At 45.3% G+C, this 18,076-nt stretch overlaps 1 long non-coding RNA gene across 1 annotated transcript; it reads left to right on the plus strand.

Moving 5' to 3' along the window:
* Positions 1-10,346: 10,346 nt before the first annotated feature.
* On the plus strand, positions 10,347-11,889 carry LOC130389546 (uncharacterized). The gene is made up of 3 exons (XR_008896566.1): positions 10,347-10,900; positions 11,448-11,609; positions 11,719-11,889. It is a non-coding gene; the product is annotated as an uncharacterized LOC130389546 (long non-coding RNA).
* The last annotated feature ends 6,187 nt before the right edge of the window (positions 11,890-18,076 follow it).

Genomic DNA, 18,076 nt, shown 5'->3' on the forward strand with positions numbered 1-18,076 from the left:
ATTCCTGTGCCTTAGCCTTTAGGTTTGATTAAAGTGCCGTTTTCCTCAATACCGTCTGCGTTTGGGTCCTACCTGCCTGCCTGCACCTCCAGGCACCCTTAACAGAATGACAGCACCACTATTGGACCCAGCGGACGCTCAATTTAGCCGTAAGTTGGAGGATTTACTAGCCAAAATAAATAAGACAATGGAGCGCTGGGAGGGTTTGGGGTACCACCCGGTTCCTCCTGGTACTCCAGCTCCCGCACTGACTCCGGTCCCCGAGCCCTGTCCGGTTCCTGAGCCCACTCCTCGCCTTCCAGAGTGGTACCGGCCTCGTCGCCTGCTTGAGGTGGTCCGTCCTCCGCTCCTGCCTGAGGGGGCCCGCCCCCTCCTCCTTCCAGAGGGGTACCGGTCTTCGCTCCTGCCTGAGGGGTTCTGCCCCCTGCTCCTTCCAGAGGAGGACCGGCCTCTGCTTCCACCGGAGGGGGTCCGCCCTCCAGACCGTCCAGGGGAGGCACGCCCTCTACCTGGCCTTCCACCAGAGGGGACCCGCCCTCTACCCTGTCCACCAGAGGGGACCCGCCCTCTACCTGGCCTTCCACCAGAGGGGACCCGCCCTCTACCTGGCCTTCCACCAGAGGGGACCCGCCCTCTGCCTGGCCTTCCACCAGAGGGGACCCGCCCTCTGCCTGGCCTTCCTCTTGAGGGGACCCACCCTCTACCTCGCCTTCGCCGGCCTCCTGAAGGGTTCCGCCTTCACCGCTGCCGGCCTTCTGAGGGGGTTCTGTGCCACTGCAGGTCTCCTGAGGGACTGAGCCCTCATCGTCCTTGCCGCCGGCCTCCTGAAGGGTTCCGCCTTCACTCTGCCTCTGCTTGCCCCCCAGGCTGTCCGCCTGAGGCTCCCTGCCATGCCCTGGGGCAGTTTTCTGGCCGCCCGCCTGACGTCCCTCGGCTCTGCCGCAGTCCATTTTTTTTTGATTCCCCCCTCCTGGCGCCCCTCCACCCACCCGTTTTGGGTTTGACTTTCTTTGTTTTTTGCTTGTCGTGGGTCGCCTGGGAGTCCACCCTTAAGGGGGGGGTACTGTCAGGGTGTGGGTGATTTGTTGATTACTGTTCCCTCCCCTAATGTGTCTCAGCTGTTCCTCGTTGTGTTTGTTATTTAAGCCCTCGTCTTTCCTTTGTTCGGTGTGCTGTCATTGTGGTTTGCTGTGGTTAGTGTTGGTTGTTAGTCCTGCGTGTTCCGTGTTCCTTGTTCCCTCTCGAGTTCCCTGTTGTCTCCCGAGTTCCCTGATTCCTGTGCCTTAGCCTTTAGGTTTGATTAAAGTGCCGTTTTCCTCAATAACGTCTGCGTTTGGGTCCTACCTGCCTGCCTGCACCTCCAGCTTCCCTAACACTATTTGCCAAATCGAAAAAATAACTTTGTATTTGTTATCATTCGTAGCGTTGATCAGCAGAGAAATAAATCGCCACAGTAGTTGACGTCGCTTAGCAACCGAATACGAATGTAGTCTACAGCTTTGAGAAGAGCCGTGTAATAACTAAGGGATAATGTATAGAATGCCGGTCATTATCGGGAAAATAAGCCCCGACAGGGCGAACAGGACACCGACGCGCAGCGAGGGTAATTGCTTCCCACTGAAGGGGCTTAAAGTCGAACGGCGACGTTCTATACATTATCCCGCTTATTACACGGCTACGTGCCAAAACGAAAAAATGACTTCACATGGTGTGGCTTGTTACAATTTATTTGTTACCAGCATTCGTAGTGTTCATCAGCAGAGAAATAGTCCGCCGTTGACGTCGCTTAGCAACCAAAGTTGCTGGGGACTACTTCACCAGACTACTTGAGGAGTGATACCAAAGACGTCATTATAGGCAAAAAGTAATTTGCTTTCCTTGACGGCGGTCAACTAGCATTCACTGCGAAGTTGTGAAGAGGCCATGCAAGTGAACGGAGCGTTCCACGGCATTGAGAAGACCTGTGTAATAATCCACAATAATTCAACTCGATTTTATTTTCCTTTTTTTTTTTCAAAAAGTCAAAAAGTCAAATCAAAAAGTGGTGGGAACAAAATTATTCTTGACAAAATCTGGTGGGGACGCTTCGCCGGCGTAATCGACGCCTATGGCTGCATTGCAACGTTTGAACACAGCGGTAAGCAAATAAAAGCAATGCTGTTGATTGTTGATATGAGTGTCAAGCCAATATTGGGATTACAAGCATGCCAACGACCAAACCTTGTAAAGAGAGTCTTTGTAGTCTCATCTCAACCTGCTAATCAGTGGCGGACTCGGGGGGGGGGGGGGGCAGGGGGGGCGACTGCCCCCCCTCGTGGCTCAATGGTTGAAAAAGCCCTGCCCTTCAAGAGTGTCGAAAACGAGAGGAAATGCCTTATTGGCTGCCCTTTTCACGTGCAAAACATGAATAGGTGCCCGCTAGGGTGCTCCTTCATACAATAAATTATGATGATGTGCCCTCTAGAACAAGAAAATTCAATGACGTGCCTTAATGAGTGCCCTTATAGTCCCCTTCTGCCCGTTTGGTGCCCTTTTAGTGCCCCCTTTAGTACCCTGATAGTGCCCTTCTGCCCGTCTGGTGCCCATCTAGTGCCATGATAGTCCCCTTCTGCCCGTCTGGTCCTTCAAGTGCCCGTCTGCCCATCTGGTGCCCTTCTAGTACCCTGATAGTGCCCTTCTGCCTGTCTGGTCCTTCTAGTGCCCTTCCAGTGCCCTTCTAGTACCCTGATAGTGCCCTTCTGCCCGTCTGGTCCTTCTAGTGCCCTTCTAGTACCCTGATAGTGCCCTTCTGCCCGTCTGGTCCTTCTAGTGCCCTTCTAGTGCCCTTCTATACCCTGATAGTGCCTTTCTGCCCGTCTGGTCCTTCTAGTGCCCTTCCAGTGCCCTTCTAGTGCCCCGATAGTGCCCTTCTGCTCGTTTGGTCCTTATAGTGCCCTTCTAGTGCTCTTTTGCCCGTCTGGTGCCCTTCTAGTGCCCTTCTGCCCGTCTGGTGCCCCCATGGTTGAAAAAGTGTGCTTAAGTGCCCTCTATGGTGGTGAAAATGAGAGAAAGTGCCTTATTGGCTGCCCTTTACACGTGAACAAAAAATAATGAGTGCCCTAGGTTGCCCCTGATGACGATGATGTGCCCTCTGGAGCAAGAATATGGCAAACCGAAAAAAAACATGTTGTGGTTAGCTATTGAGGTGCAGACGTTCCTCTCTTTGGTAGCTGACGAACGGGGAATGCGAGGCGTTGCTTTCATGTGGCGTCGCCATGACAAACAGCTACATCGAGTGGTACTTAAATCTTCACTGGATAACGAAGCAAAAAGCGGATTAAGAGTATGTCAGTACCCATAGTGGAAAAGTTAGAAAAACTTAATATTTTCAGTTTGTATAATCCGTTTAAAATGTATATACATTTTTTGAGCGTTCAAGATCATTCAAGTGTAGGTAATTGCAAGAGAGACGATAATGGTCAGCTATCACCTCAACATGAAGGAAAACTTCCTTAAATGTTTCCGTAGCTGGCTGTCAGCGGTCAGACTGTATGGTAGCGGCACATTGAATTTTCTCCAGTCTAATTTTTACTTAAATGTTAGTATAGATGAAAGCAGTAAGGCATCCTACTTTCTTTGGCTAAAATGTGAAAGTGCACAATGCCGTGAACAACTAATTTTGGTGTTTATAAAGTCGCTAGAATAAGGGGAAACAGTGTCTTTGAAGCAAATTTTTTCTGGGGGAGGACCCCCGTTTAAATTATGAGCCCAACTATTCTTTTAAGTGCTACATGTATATGTGACAAGTGCCCCGAATGGGACCTTCAAGGCAGCGCTTGCTAAGGTTAGGGGATAGGACCTTCCAGGCAGCGCTGCCTTTAAGGCTCCGTTGGGGGAACAAAACACCATCAAGTTAGAAAAGCCACTGTGTCCGCTGGTGGGGCCCCATGTTGTCCAGAATGTGCCCTTTTTATTTCTTCGCCCCTGCCCTTCAAACAGTCTGAGTCCGCCACTGCTGCTAATGATCATGACTCAATCATGGAGGAATACAGTGACTGTTTTGAGTGACTTGGATGTTTACCAGGGGAAGAAAAAATGTATCAAATAATCAAATAAGTTGATGTTCCTCCAGTAGTTCATCCATGCAGAAAAATACCATTCAAGCTGAGAGGAAAACTCACAGAAGAGTTAACTAGAACTAGACTAGAACTAGAATTAACTAGGAGTGATAAAGAAAATTGATTAACATGAGTCAGCTCACTGGTTGCTGTGGAAAAGCCCAACAGAAAGCTGAGAACATGTTTGGATCCAAGGGATCTTAACAAACCATTAAACGTCAACACTTTAAGTTGCAGACAAGAGAAGAGTTAATGGCACAGTTTGCTTGAGCTAAGTGGTTCAGTAAACTGGACGGGTCGTCGGGGTTCTGGCAAATGAAGCTAGACGAGGAAAGCTCCAAGCTTTGTACTTTCAACACGCCAGAGTGAAGGTACAGATTCTTACGTCTGCCATTCGGGATCCTGTCAGCGCCAGAAGTCTACCACAAGCAAATACACATGATCTTTGAACACATACCAGGAGTCGATACCATGATGGATGACATCGTGTGGGCATCCAGCCGAGAAAAACATGATGTGCAACTGAGACAGGTGCTCGACCTGACACGGCAAGTAAACTTTAAACTCAACAAAGACAAGTGCCTGTTTGGAGTAAAGTCATTGACATTTGTGGGGGATGTAGTCTCTGAGCCAGGGATTAGTCCAGACCCAAGGAAAACATCAGCCATCGAGAACACGGAATGTCCCGAAAATAAGGATGACGTCAAAAGGTTTCTAGGTATGGTAACTTACCTTGCAAAGTTCATACCTCAGCTGTCAACAAAGTCAGCGCCACTCAGGTGTCTCCTGGAGGAAAAAAATGAATGGACATGGTCACATGTCTGTTTTAAAAACTTGAAGAGAATATTCACCAACGAGCCTGTGCTTAAGTTCGATGACCCGGAGAAGAGCAACCTGTCGCCTATGCGTCCAGAGCATTGACATCAGCTGAAACTAGATATGCACAGATCGAGAAGGAGCTACTAGCCAGCACCTACGGATGTGAGGGATTTCATCAGTATGTACGTATATGGTCAAGCTTTTGAAGTGGAAACGGACCATATGGCACTGGTGTCAATCATGTCAAAGCCACTCAACGACTGTCCTATGAGGATACAGCGCATGATGATACGGCTGCAAAAATACGACATGACGACGAACTACACACCAGGCATGTACATGTTCACTGCAGACACGCTTTCTCGTGCAGTTGACAAAAGTGAAAGGACAGATGAAACGGGAAATGCACAAATAAAGGCTTATGTGGACATGATAGTGTCATCCCTGCCTGTTTCTGAAGTGAGAAGAGAGCAGATCAGAAAAGAGACAGAGAAAGAGCACACTATGAGAACACTAAAAGAGACAATACTGAGAGGATGGCCTGAACAAAGACAAACATGTCCAGCTGCAATACAGGACTACTGGATGTGTAGAACAGAACTCACTGTTGGGGATGGTATCATATACAAAGGAAACAATTTTGCATTCCACCTGCAATGCGAAAGGAAATGTTACAAAAGATTCATGAAGGACATTTGGGAGAAGAAAAATGCAAGCGGAGGGCTCAAGAAGTTATGTATTGGCCAAGAATGAACAAAGATATCAGCCATACTACGGCTTCTTGTGAAGTATGTCTCACATACAGACCCAAACAGCAGGCAGAGCTGCCGATGCCACACCAAGTGCCGAAACACACATAATACAAGGTTGGAGTTGACTTGTTCGATTGCAATGGAAAAAATCATATTGTGGTTAAGGACTACTACTCTAACTATCCAGAAGTTACAACATCACAGTCCACAACCAGCAGAGCCTTCATTGCTTCTCTGAAGACTGTTTTTGCGAGACATGGAGTCCAAAATGAACTGTTTTCAGATAATGGACCACCGTTTTCAAGCTGCGAATTTGAAGCATTCGCTAAAGAGTGCGATTTTAACCACCACACATCAAGCCCAAACTACCCACGGTCAAATGGACTTGCAAAGAGCTCAGTTAAGATCATCAAAGGAATAATGAAGAAAGTACATGACGGAAATTAGGAATTTCACAAAAGTTTTTTGATCTACAGGAGCGCGCCACTACAAAATGGCCTGTCACCAGCCCAGATGTTGATGGGACGTCGTATTCACACTTATCTGTTAAAACCTGCTAAAACCAAAGGGAGCAGTTGGTTAGCAGCTGCTCTTTAGTAAGGGGCACGCACTGATTTGCCTCTACTTGATGCAGCTCCTCAGGGATTGTGAATGCCATGAGGCGTAGGCGCTCGCATGTGGCCCCAGAGAGGAGAGGCTCCTGCTGAGTTTCCACTACCTCAAAGACCAGGCCGTGCTTTTCCCCTCTAATGACTCATGGCTCATCACGTTACAAGTTGAATTCAGGTAGAGAGCCACCCTAAAGTACCCTTTTTTATATTGTCTCTTTTTAGCCTATTAGTCTGTCATTATTTCTACCATTATCTGTGTCTGTATGTGTATGGCTTTGTGCTTATATGGGATGTTTGAGTTTATATGTTGTTCCCAAGTTACGGAGCAACATATGCCCTTTGAGGCAATAAAGGTTTATCTTATCTTAACCTTTAACCAGACCAAGTGTGTGGAACAAGCTGTGATTGGCAGTGACAGCAAGAACGGGTAAGCTATTTATATATATTAGTGCTGTCAAGCGATTAAAATATTTAATCGCGATTAATCACATTCATGTCATAGTTAACTCACGATTAATCGCAATTTTTTTTAGGAGACGACGCAGACGATGCCTTGCCATGCCAACGAGATACCTGCCTGGGCGGGTCCCCTGTCTACCCGGCGCTTGGACAAAGGGTGGAGGAGTGTGGCATCCCGCCCCGTAAACCTCGGCCCGGACCAGCCCAAGGGTTGGTCCTGGATGGCCGATACCACCGTCACCCACCAGCCGGCGACGGAGAGCACCGACCGAACCCCAATCAGCTTGATTTGGGGACACCTGGCCGAAAGCCGAGGTGCCACTATAAAAGGAACACGAGGACCGACATTTGGGAAGACCAGGAACGGGAGCGAGGAAGGAGGAAGCGCTCGTGTCCGCGAGAGGCTAGAGGCCCACGGAGGCCCTAGAGACCGCGTTTACTTTGTTTGTTTAAGGTGCATGCAATAAATGCCGTGATCGGCTTTAACCCTCAGCGTGATTTATACCTGGAACCTAGCTCATTCGAGGAGCGGGTTGCCACAATATATATATATATATATATATATATATATATTAGAGCTGTCAAGCGATTAAAATATTTAATCGTGATTAATCGCATTAATGTCATAGTTAACTCGCGATTAATCGCAAATAATTTTTCTATGCTAAATATCCCTTGATTTTTTTGTCCCATAATTCTTCTCATTTTAATTCTTATCAACATGGTGAATTGCATCGGCTTGCCTTGTGCAAATTATTTTTTATTGATAACAACATTGGCATATACTGATCAAAACAGGACGATACAAAAAAAGAGCCTATAGTGCAATTAAACGACTGCTTTGAACAAATGTAATTTGAACATAGCAGTCAGGCTACTGCTTCTTTGTTTTGAGCCAAAGAAAAAAAAAAAAAAAAATGTTTTTTTTTATAAAATAATTGCGTTAATCGCGCGATAATTTTTTTAACGCCGTTAAATTTGGTTTGCGTTAACGTCGTTAATAACGCGTTTAATTGACAGCTCTAATATATATATATATATATATATACTGTATATGTATATATATTTCATTCGATAGGCTACTCCACTCACTTACCTGGGTATGGGTGCATGAGGTTGACCTTCTGGGGGAAGGCCTCATCAGCCACAAAAACAGGCAGTGTCAGCACATCTGTCCCAGGCAGAGGCGCGTGTGGCGGCAGAGGGAGTTTTCCCTGAATGAGCTGCGATCCAAACTTGGTCAGACAAAAGACCCCAGCATCACTTTCCCTGCCGTAGGCTCCGATGTCATTGAAGGTGAAGAGGTAATTGGCATGACAGACAGCCATAAAAAAAAACAAAAAAAAAACGTATAATTGAAAAGCTGCTGCCACTGTTAGCTGGCGCTTAGACGCGGACGTGCTTGCCATCAATTGCTCCAATACAATTGGGGTAATCCCACTTTGTCCAGAAGTGATAGCTCCCCATTGCGCGCCTTGCGGAAACTTGACCTCTTCCTTCAGCCCAGCCCACAGAGCCTGACACACCTCCTTAATTATATTGCAGACCGTTGCATTGCCGAACTTGTAGCTGGCTGCCAGGGCTTGCTGGCTGACCCCTGCTGCCAGAAAACGGAGTGTGACCACTAGACGCTCAGCATTGCTGACAGGCGCTCTGCGGGACGCAGAATGTTGTATCCTCAGGGCTACTAGGCCTAGCAATTGGTCAAAAGTAGCGGTGGACATCCTGAAGTATTGGAACTGCCTTTTGTCGTCTAGCTCTCTCATCGGCAAAACTAAAGAAATAAACTCGCCATTGATGTGACGGTTCTCATTGAGTGGTCTCACATGCCACCGCCGCGTACACTTTTTGCGCCTTTTTATTTCGGATGAGGCAAAGTAAAATCAGCTCCTCAACAGATGCCATGTTTGAGATTGATAGATTTGGAGATTGTCAATGCCAGTATTTATAGACACGACAGTGCCCTCTAGAGGATGTATTGCGTAACATCCTTAACAACACTGAAACCGGACGAATTTCGTCCAGATCCGTAGGTATGAATCGGAATATCCAAGGTAGACTCACAAATTACTTTGTCAAACCTCCTTTTGTTTTTGTCAGCCACAGAGTTATTGATGTTCTCCCACAGACTCTTCGCCACAGTACTGGCCTTTTGATCTCTTGTAGGGATGGCCACGACATACTTTGTGAAGTTATCTGTGATCACTAAAATATCCTTTGTGTTTTTGCTATGAGGCTCTATTGAGAGGAAGTCCATGCAGCTGAGCTCCATTGGCCTGATGATATTGATGTTTACGAGTGGGGCTGCCTTGTCAGGTCGGGCTTTTCTGCGGACACATCTCTCACAATTCTTCACTTTCCTCTCAATCTCTGAGGCCATTATGGGCCAATAGAAACGAGATCTGGCAAGTTCCACTGTTCCTTCATGTCCCATATTATCGTTATAGTTTTGCGACACAGTGGATCTGAGGGCCTCAGGGAGAACAACTGCATCAGGATCTCTAATCCAGACAGGCGCTTTCGGTAAAGAAGATCATCTTGTAGCTCAAGGCGCTTCCATTCAAGATCAAGTGAAGATCATGGGAGTCAGCTTTGTTATTGGCAAGTAACTTGGTCCCAGCTAATGACTTTTCCAATGACAGGATCATTTCTCTGCATCTGCATGAGGTCAGGTTGACTATATTTTTGGATTGTCAAAAGACCATAGTATAGATCCTCCTGTTCAAACATGACAGGGATAGCAGCAGGAGACATGGCAAGAGATTGTACAAGCCCAAAGGAAGACAAGTCATTCAGCATCAGGACTGTATGTTTCTGGCAGGTTGTGGCGACTGTGTCTGCATCAAAATTGTGTTTGCCGGCTCTGTATTTTATGTCTAAGGTGTACGTGGACAATTTTGCAAGCAAGCTGTATTTAGCGGCATCAAGCTTCGCCGTGGTGGGAAGGTAGGTTAAAGGATTGTTATCTGTGATAACAGTGAATGTGTTACCATACAAGTGGTCGTGAAATTTGTCTGTTTTGGCCCATTTAAGGGCCAAAAAATCGAATTTGTAAGCTGGGTATCTGGACTCACTGCGGGATGAACAGCGGCATGCGTAGGTAATTACACATGTCACTCCTGTCTGTTCTTGGTACAGAGCAACTCCAAGACCAGTGGTGCTGGCATCTGTATGAAGGAAGTTCTTGCCGTTTTGGATCAGCAGATTGAGCACAGGTGAGGAGGTAAGTTTCTCGATAAGGCTTTCAAAGGCTTGCTGACATCACTCCAGCATTCTCCAAGGGATTCATTGGGGTTTAGGTATTTACCATCACTTGGAGTAGATTTACAGCCTTTTCCGGTGAAGTGGCTAGCCAACGGGGAGAGCGGTGAGTCGTTTAACTATCTTTGAATTTTCCTTCTCGAACCTCCGGTAGTAACCGGTAAATCCGAGGAATGATTGTTCTTTCAAGGTTCTTGCCAGCATCTTAAAGCCTCCATCTTCTCGGGATCAGTCCTAGAAAGAGAACAAAGATTCTGAGAGACCCTGCACTTTTCAGGTGAGAGCTTGAGTCCGTATTCTTTCAGGCGTTGAAGGATATGAATGAGCCTGGTCTCATGCTCCTTAAAGCTAGGGTGGGTAATTTCTTTACTGTAATATTTGGCAAAACTGTCCTAATAGCCAGTCAGCTATATGTAGGTGAAGTGCTCTGAGAATATCTGCTCATAACTTTGCTCTCCCCTGCCTCTGTGGGCCGCACCCAAAAATTGCCACCGCTCATGTACACTTTGACCAATCAGAGCGAGGCTCCGATTCTCCGTTCTTATTGGCTGTGGGACTGTCCGTCACCTTGGCAACGACGTTGGTGCGTCCCTGCGTGAGCGTTCACGAGCCTAGCGGTCTGACAGTTTTGTACTACTACGGCGGACAACAAATGAATAGCCATGTCTTCATCAACGGCCCATAAATTTCCCATTCCCCGGATACCATCAACTAACACCACGAAGACAGCGAAAAAAAGAGGAAAGACACTTGTTGAAAGGACAGCTACTAAAAGGGAGGCGGAGAGGGCTCGAAATAAAACCAGAGTAAACATCGGCGTGGCTTATGAGCCATGGAGAGAGTTACGTGACCTGAGAAACTTAAAATCGGACGCTGAGATGGCTACATTTCTTATAGACAGGTAAGGAATTGTGTTATCTCTCCATAGTATATTGTGATGAATATGTAAAGTGTCGGCTGGTATGGTTTTTACTAAGCAAAGCCATGATAACCGTTATATTACGGTTCTGTAATGTAACCATTTCAATACGGTTCTGTAAGAACGGACCGGGAAAAGAACGGACCGGGTTCTTTTCCCGGTCCGTTTTATAGGTTAGTTATGGTCACAGCAACCCTGTCGGAATAACACAGAGATTGTGCTAACACGTGGCCTAGGCCTCAACTCAACTGTGTTGAGACTCGGATAATTTCCGAGTCACGTTTGTGTAAAAGCTACTTTGACGCAACTGCCAAGATAAGCACAGCGAGGGAAGTCTAGCATAAGATATTCCATGTATTGTTATAACGTTGTTGCAAGCTAGCAGCAGCCTAGCTCAGTTTCGCGATCGCTGTGAAGTGACGATTTCCTTGTGTGTAATCTGGCTTTCTGTGTTATTTTAACAAATATATATATTTTTTTAATTCCGATAACGTTTTTCTTTGTTGACCAATCACTGTTGTGCTTCCAGACCTGCAGAGTGCTATCCTAGAAGCCCGGCTGACATCAGACAAGGGTTTGCCAAAGACCAGAAAAAAAAGGCCTAATGACCCACGGCAATATGGGGTTCTTGCAAGCATCCCACCTCCCACCACCAAGGACCTGTTGCAAACCCAATTCCACAGAGGAGTAGGTATGGAATGAATCCTGTTTGACATATTATCTACACATGATACAGTACATATCACAAGTAAAGGGAAATTAAACACTTAGGAAAAGTAGTGACTTTATTCTTTCAACAGGGCAAGGAATGCAGTAAGAGACCATAGAAGAGATTGGAGGTCCCATACCAACTAAACTGGAGCTGACTGTAGGCTGCTGGGGGCTGTTTGGAATAGTATTACGCTGCTCACTTTTTGATATTTGTAAATATTCGATTTATTAGATCTAAATGTCCTTCACAGTTTTGTATTATTTACACTTAAAAAAATAGGATTTTGTATATAGTTTTCTATGATCAATTTGTTTATAATTGACATATTTTCAATGCAGTTGCACGATTGTTCTGCTAAAAAGGCATTTTGTTATTTACATTTACATTTTACATTTAGGGCATTTAGCAGACGCTTTTATCCAAAGCGACTTACAATAAGTACATTTGTCATAAGAAGTGCATCAATATATCGCTGTCGGTACAGAAAGGATGTTCATAGAACCAAGTGCAAGTACCACAAGTAGTGTTATGTAGTGCTTTTATACTTATTTAGAATTTGCACTTGTGCTGCATGTAGTCATCGAAGGCCAGGGTGTTCCTGTGTGTGTGTTATTATCTTATTGTTTTATTATTTAATAAAAAAGCTTTTTACCGCACCTGCCCTCATCATTTATCCAGCATTACATCTGCTGAATGTGCATTGTTATTATGATATGCTATAGTTATTTTGATGTCTGCTGTAACCGACAATGAAAAGATGGGTCATAAAAACAGGAAATTGAACATGTATTTTTTCAACACTTTTTAATGATGCTTAAAGTCTCCTTGTGAGGAAGCCAACATATTGTCCAAGTGGGTCTGGGTACTTGTCCCGTATCCTCCAGACACAACAACTAGGGATGACGACCCTGTGTCCCCGAGCCAGTGCTCCGTATTGCCAAACAACAAACTGCCTATAGGCGGCAAACCTAAATTGTTTGTTGTCCTCCCCTGGGTCTGGACGGTCAGCCACAGCACGGACGTCATTCCAGATCCTCCTGGCCAGCCGCAGAACCCCCCCCTGCATTATGTATGCGTCCATGTGAGGCAGCATGGAGACACAGGAGTCCAGGAGTTGTCCACAGCATTTCCTCTCTATATCGGTAGGCATCTCCTTGCATTTGGTGCAAATGCACCAGGCTGGCTGCTGTGGGTCACTTGGACCAGGCTGTTGTGGGTCAGATGTGGGATGAGGGATGGACATGGCCAGGAGGTCAAAGATGAGGGATGGTTCCCGTTCCAAACACAGCTCCAGCAGATGGTGGGAAGCTTCTAGGTTCAGGTTTCTGATTCGAACCTGGCCAGGAAATGTACAATTACTTATTACACATTTATACTGAAAATTGGCTCGCCTGATAATTTTTTGTTAAAAGTATGACATGAAATAAACATACCTGCTCATTTGTGATTCGTTGAATCCTGATTGTTTCCACACGGGCCATGTCCTCTTGCCCTATCGTGTCAAGACCTCTCCGACCGCGACCTCGTCCCCTTCCTCTGCCCCTGCCTCTGCCCCTAGGCTGCCTGCCTCTAGCAGCAGGACGTCCGCTGACCCTACATATCCCACGTCCAGTGCTACTAGGACCTGGGACATAATCGTCCCCAGAGCCAGCTTGGCTCTCTTCTTGGACACTCTTATAATGCAAAAAAATAGCGTTATTGTAGTACAATTCATGACTTCAAAACGTCAGTATATAATATATTGATGACCAGGTTACTAGCTCTGGCAGCTTATGCTACAACTACAGTTGCAATTAGTCTGCTATCTTGCTTGGCTGATACAGCTACCTTTCTTAGGCCTACCAGCGCAATTGCAATGATTTTAAGATAACATACATGGTATGTCTGTGAGTAAGATGTTGATGCTATATATGTACTTATGTAGCTATCAGCACTAATGTTTAATTACCTCGGAATCGTGGTGTTTCGTCTTCCTATCAATGTAACTGAATTCACATGAACGCGCATAACTGACGTTCGGTGGGAGGAGCTACAGCAGGTAGCGTGGCAGGGAGAGGCCAGAGAGCACGCGACGGAATCTCAACGGCTGTTTTCTCCAAAATCGCACACCCTAGCTTTAAGATTAGAGGAACGAGTGAGTGGGGCCTTGCACTTATGAAAGTCTGAGGAGCCACTCGCGTTGCTACTATGCTCCGGCGCCGCCATTTTTATTTTGGGTTTTTCAAATCGACGCGCATTTTTCGCGTCGACGTCATCGATGACGTCGACGCGTAGTCCCAGCCTTAATTGAGACATTCCTAGTCACAACCATAGACAAAGCCATTCTATCAAGCCAATCGCCGACCTTCTTGAGGTCAAAGGAGCCAATGGCCAGACTGTCCCATATCTGGGATATGTCGAAACCAAAATTAAGTTCCCAAAAGACTTGAAACTGAACCTGAAATATCCATCTTAGCACTAATTGTGCCGGATCTTCGTTCAACCATGACACTCCACTGCTGATTGGCACAAACACCCTTGACCCATTATATGAGCTGCTGTGTGAAACGCCCTTACCAAACTATCAATTTTTTCCCTATTGCTATGAGCAGTTGCTGAAAACACCTGAGATCCGAAAAAAGCAAGATGAGAGTGGCAAGATAGGTTTGGTGAAACTCAAGGGTTGGACTCTGGAAGTTCTTCAAGCAAACCAGAAACTGCTGCTGTAGGGATTTGTATGTGCTAATCATGCAAAGTCTGAGCAGTGGGCTATACTTGAACAACCAACTACCTCATCTTTGCCAGGTGGTGTCTTTGTCGATTGTTGCATGATTATCTTGCCAACTTACAAAGTGCCGGTGCTACTCAGAAACAAGACTAATCATGACATCACCTTGCCTCCCAACTGTGTTATTTTGAGGTAATTGGCTGTGATTGTGTCCTTCGAGTCCTGTAACAGATAAAAATAACCAAAAGGTCTCTGCTTCATAGCAGGTCTCTGCTTCATATTCACCCTCATGCATTAGTCGCCCTCAAAAAGCATCTGTAAGCGTCATCAAGGGGTCAGAGTCTCCATTCTCGTCGGCCATTGTGGTAGTTCGAAAAAATAATGGTGATGTGAGGTTATGCATGGATTGCCAAAAACTAAACCTGCTGCACTGCAGTCCTTTTCAGCTCTGACTGGATCACAATGGTTCTCTGTTATGGACCTCAAGTTGGGGTACAGACTTTTTCTGCCCCTTTGGTTTCTATGAATTTAATCGTTTCCCAAAGGAATCACAAGCACTTTTCAAAGGCTCATGGGGCATTAAGGATCTCATTCTGAAACAAAACCGTCTGACAATTTGATCGTATTTTCTAGTGCACTTAAAGGTTGGGTACGCGATTTACGAAACGCCAGCAGATTTTGAAAATACACAACTCAAATGGTCCTACCCCCTCTCCTTCAACGCTGACTCTGACTCCACCCATTCCAAGTACCTGGACGCGCAATCATGCACGAGCGCGAACAGAGATGCGCGAGAGCGAGCCAGGCTAGCGTAGGTTTTCGTTTAACAACATGGCACTACATTCAGCTGTAAATTGCACCCAGTACCGCGGGAAGTAGGGGTTTTGGGGGTGCTGCAACACCCCCTGTCTGAGGCCCTGTCTTATCACAGAAAACGATCATTTCTAAAAACCAAAGTGGAGATTTCTGAAAACGCCGGTTATGTGTTGTCGTATCAACGGGGAGAAACGGGATTTTAGGTTCTGAAGCGTCACATTATGCACCAGAAAATGCTTAACGTCATGTGAGCGTCCGCTGTACCGTATTGGTCCGAATATAAACACAAACCCCATTGTAATAGGCCTACGACCTATATTTGGAAAAAAGATTTGAAGACCAGATCTTGATTTCATGAATAAATAAATTGTATTAATTGAAATAATATACGAAAATAAAAAGGCATAGAATTAAACACTGCATTGCCACTAAACAGTAGTGCAAATAGGCCGTACTGATGTGTACACCAAAGACTTCCTGACACTCCTCTGCCCCGCTGTGTTCGCTATGGCTGTGGTCGCTCCGCACTGTTTCGGCCCGTGGCAAAGCGAGTCATCCTCGCTGCTGTCCAAGGCATGTTGAGACGCAGCATTTATTTAATGCTCATATGTCCTAGTGCTGAAAAAAGGTTATATGAAAAAGTGTGAGGGTCGCGGTGGTGCGCTAAACTTGTTCTGTGAGCAGCTGGATGTGAACCATGGTGTGCAGGAAGTGAACACAACGATCGATTTTCAACTGTGCGCGCATGCACTGGTGTAATTGAGCTGCGCTGCTATATATCTTTTTTATCAATGTGACGAGTTGCGAGTCTAGTGCAGGCCGGGTTTTTTTTTTCCAGCACCCCCTGCTGAGAATACGTTCTCGCGGCTATGGTTGCACCAGATGTTATAAACATTAAACGGTCACATAAATCATTACTATTTTTAGAAAATGTATGTTTGTTTCATATAATTGTATTGGAAGTCCTGGTTTGCACTAGGGTTGCCGCGGTGTGGACATTTTCACACCGAGTAATACACTCGTCTCAACACCGGTATTACCGAGTATAAATGGTATAAACTTTGAAACTAGGTCAACCGCCACACAAGCATCGGTTTTTAGACCCTTCTCGTCCTTCAGTTGCCGCCAACGTTCAAAAGCAGCGCCTAGGATTATTCTTGATTTCAGTTTTTCTCTTTCAGCGTTTTTATTATCAATTACTCTCTGAAAAAGAGTTTTCCTTCTCTTTGCTGGTGGTGGTGGTGGTGGTGGGGATTGTGGCGTCTTGTCTGCCATGGAAATTGTCTTCTACTGCTAGCTCCAAATGTGGATTAACTAGTTCCAGTAGCTACCGCAGGATAACAACAAACAGGAGCTTGCTCTGGGTCACGAGCTCTGGGTCACGAGTACTGCACGAAGGGGTCGCGCGCGGGGCGCGGGGGAGGGGGGGAGGGGGAGTGCAGTACGACCGTTTGATTGACGTACTTACTGTCCAATGAAACTCGGTGGCAATGGAAATGATTGGCTGGAGTTTTTCGAGCCCTGCCCGTTCCACAGATGATTGACAAGTTTAATTTTCATGTCAGTACTTCTAACTCAGTGGCTGTAAGCGGGTTATGATAAGGATTTCAAGTAATTTTGCAAAAATGGCCAAAAAAGCGAATCACCTACGCAACCTTTAACTAACTGTCTATGACCATCAGTTTTAAATGGCCAAATTCACATGTTCCAAGGTTTACTGTAGATCCGTAATTAATAAAGGAAAAAAAACAAGACAGCTATTGTTTTCTCATTGTAATGACATAATAGTTTCACTGACTTACACTGCAAGACTTTGATGTAAATTGACAGTGAAATTCTATCAGTAATCTACTGTATTTAGATTTTACCGTACACTGCTATAATAAAAGTGCATTATGGGAGTCTCAATGATCGTTCAAACATTTCATCAATCAATGTATACATCTACAGCCATATACTTCAAATAGCAAAGAAACTTGGGGAAAATAACATTTGCCTTGGTTGAGTTGGGGGAAATCAGGCACCTCCACGAGGTACTCAGGGTGGTGGGATAACCCCTGTGTTGGCTGTGTGTTCAGAGGTGATGAGTTAAAAGGCTGCCCTCGTAGTCCAGCGACGTTAGGGGCACAAGAGCCCCAATAGATTAAAATGATTAATCAATTGGAAATGTCATTGTTCTATATCGGGTGTTTGTGAGCTAGAACCTAGGTGCTTCCCACATATCTGGCTTTCTTCCGGTAGAAACTAAATGTTAACGCATTTGAAAACTATCTATTCACATCTTGCAATCTACACAAACAAAGTCATATGAAAGCTAAGACTCAAAGGAGTCCAACGGTACAAGCCTTATAATTTTGCTGCCAGTATACTGTATTATTACAGCGGAATGATGAGATTACAGAAAGCTACTGTATTATTATTATATTATACAGTAATATCACTGTAAATAAACAGTAAATTTGTGGCAAAACTGCTGCAAGTACTTTACAGTAATTTCAATAGAAAAAACGGTAGGCCAAATATATATGTGATATTATGGGAGATGAGATAGAAGTCGAACAAACTAACTAACTAAATCAGGAACTGGAAAAAGGCAATCATCATAAAACGTTCACTTGAGATCATTTTGAGCTTCACAACACCTTAATTAGCAGGTTCATACAACAGATTCAAGATTAAAGTATTTATTTGTCACATGCGTTATTTTTGGAACAAAAAGCAGTGAAATGGGGATTGCGACTGCAACTCCCAGCTGTGCAAAGTTCAATGATAATACTAAAGTAAGAAGATAGAAAAAAAGGGGGGGGGGGTGAGGATTAAATGAAATAAAATAAAATAAAAAGTACATGAAGAGTGGGAATTATGCATTCATTGTCTGTATGGCTTGGGGGAAAAAACTTCTTCTCAGTCTTTCTGTTTCCTT

The sequence above is a fragment of the Gadus chalcogrammus genome, chromosome 9, assembly GCF_026213295.1.
Source record: "Gadus chalcogrammus isolate NIFS_2021 chromosome 9, NIFS_Gcha_1.0, whole genome shotgun sequence".
Lineage (NCBI taxonomy): Eukaryota > Metazoa > Chordata > Actinopteri > Gadiformes > Gadidae > Gadus > Gadus chalcogrammus.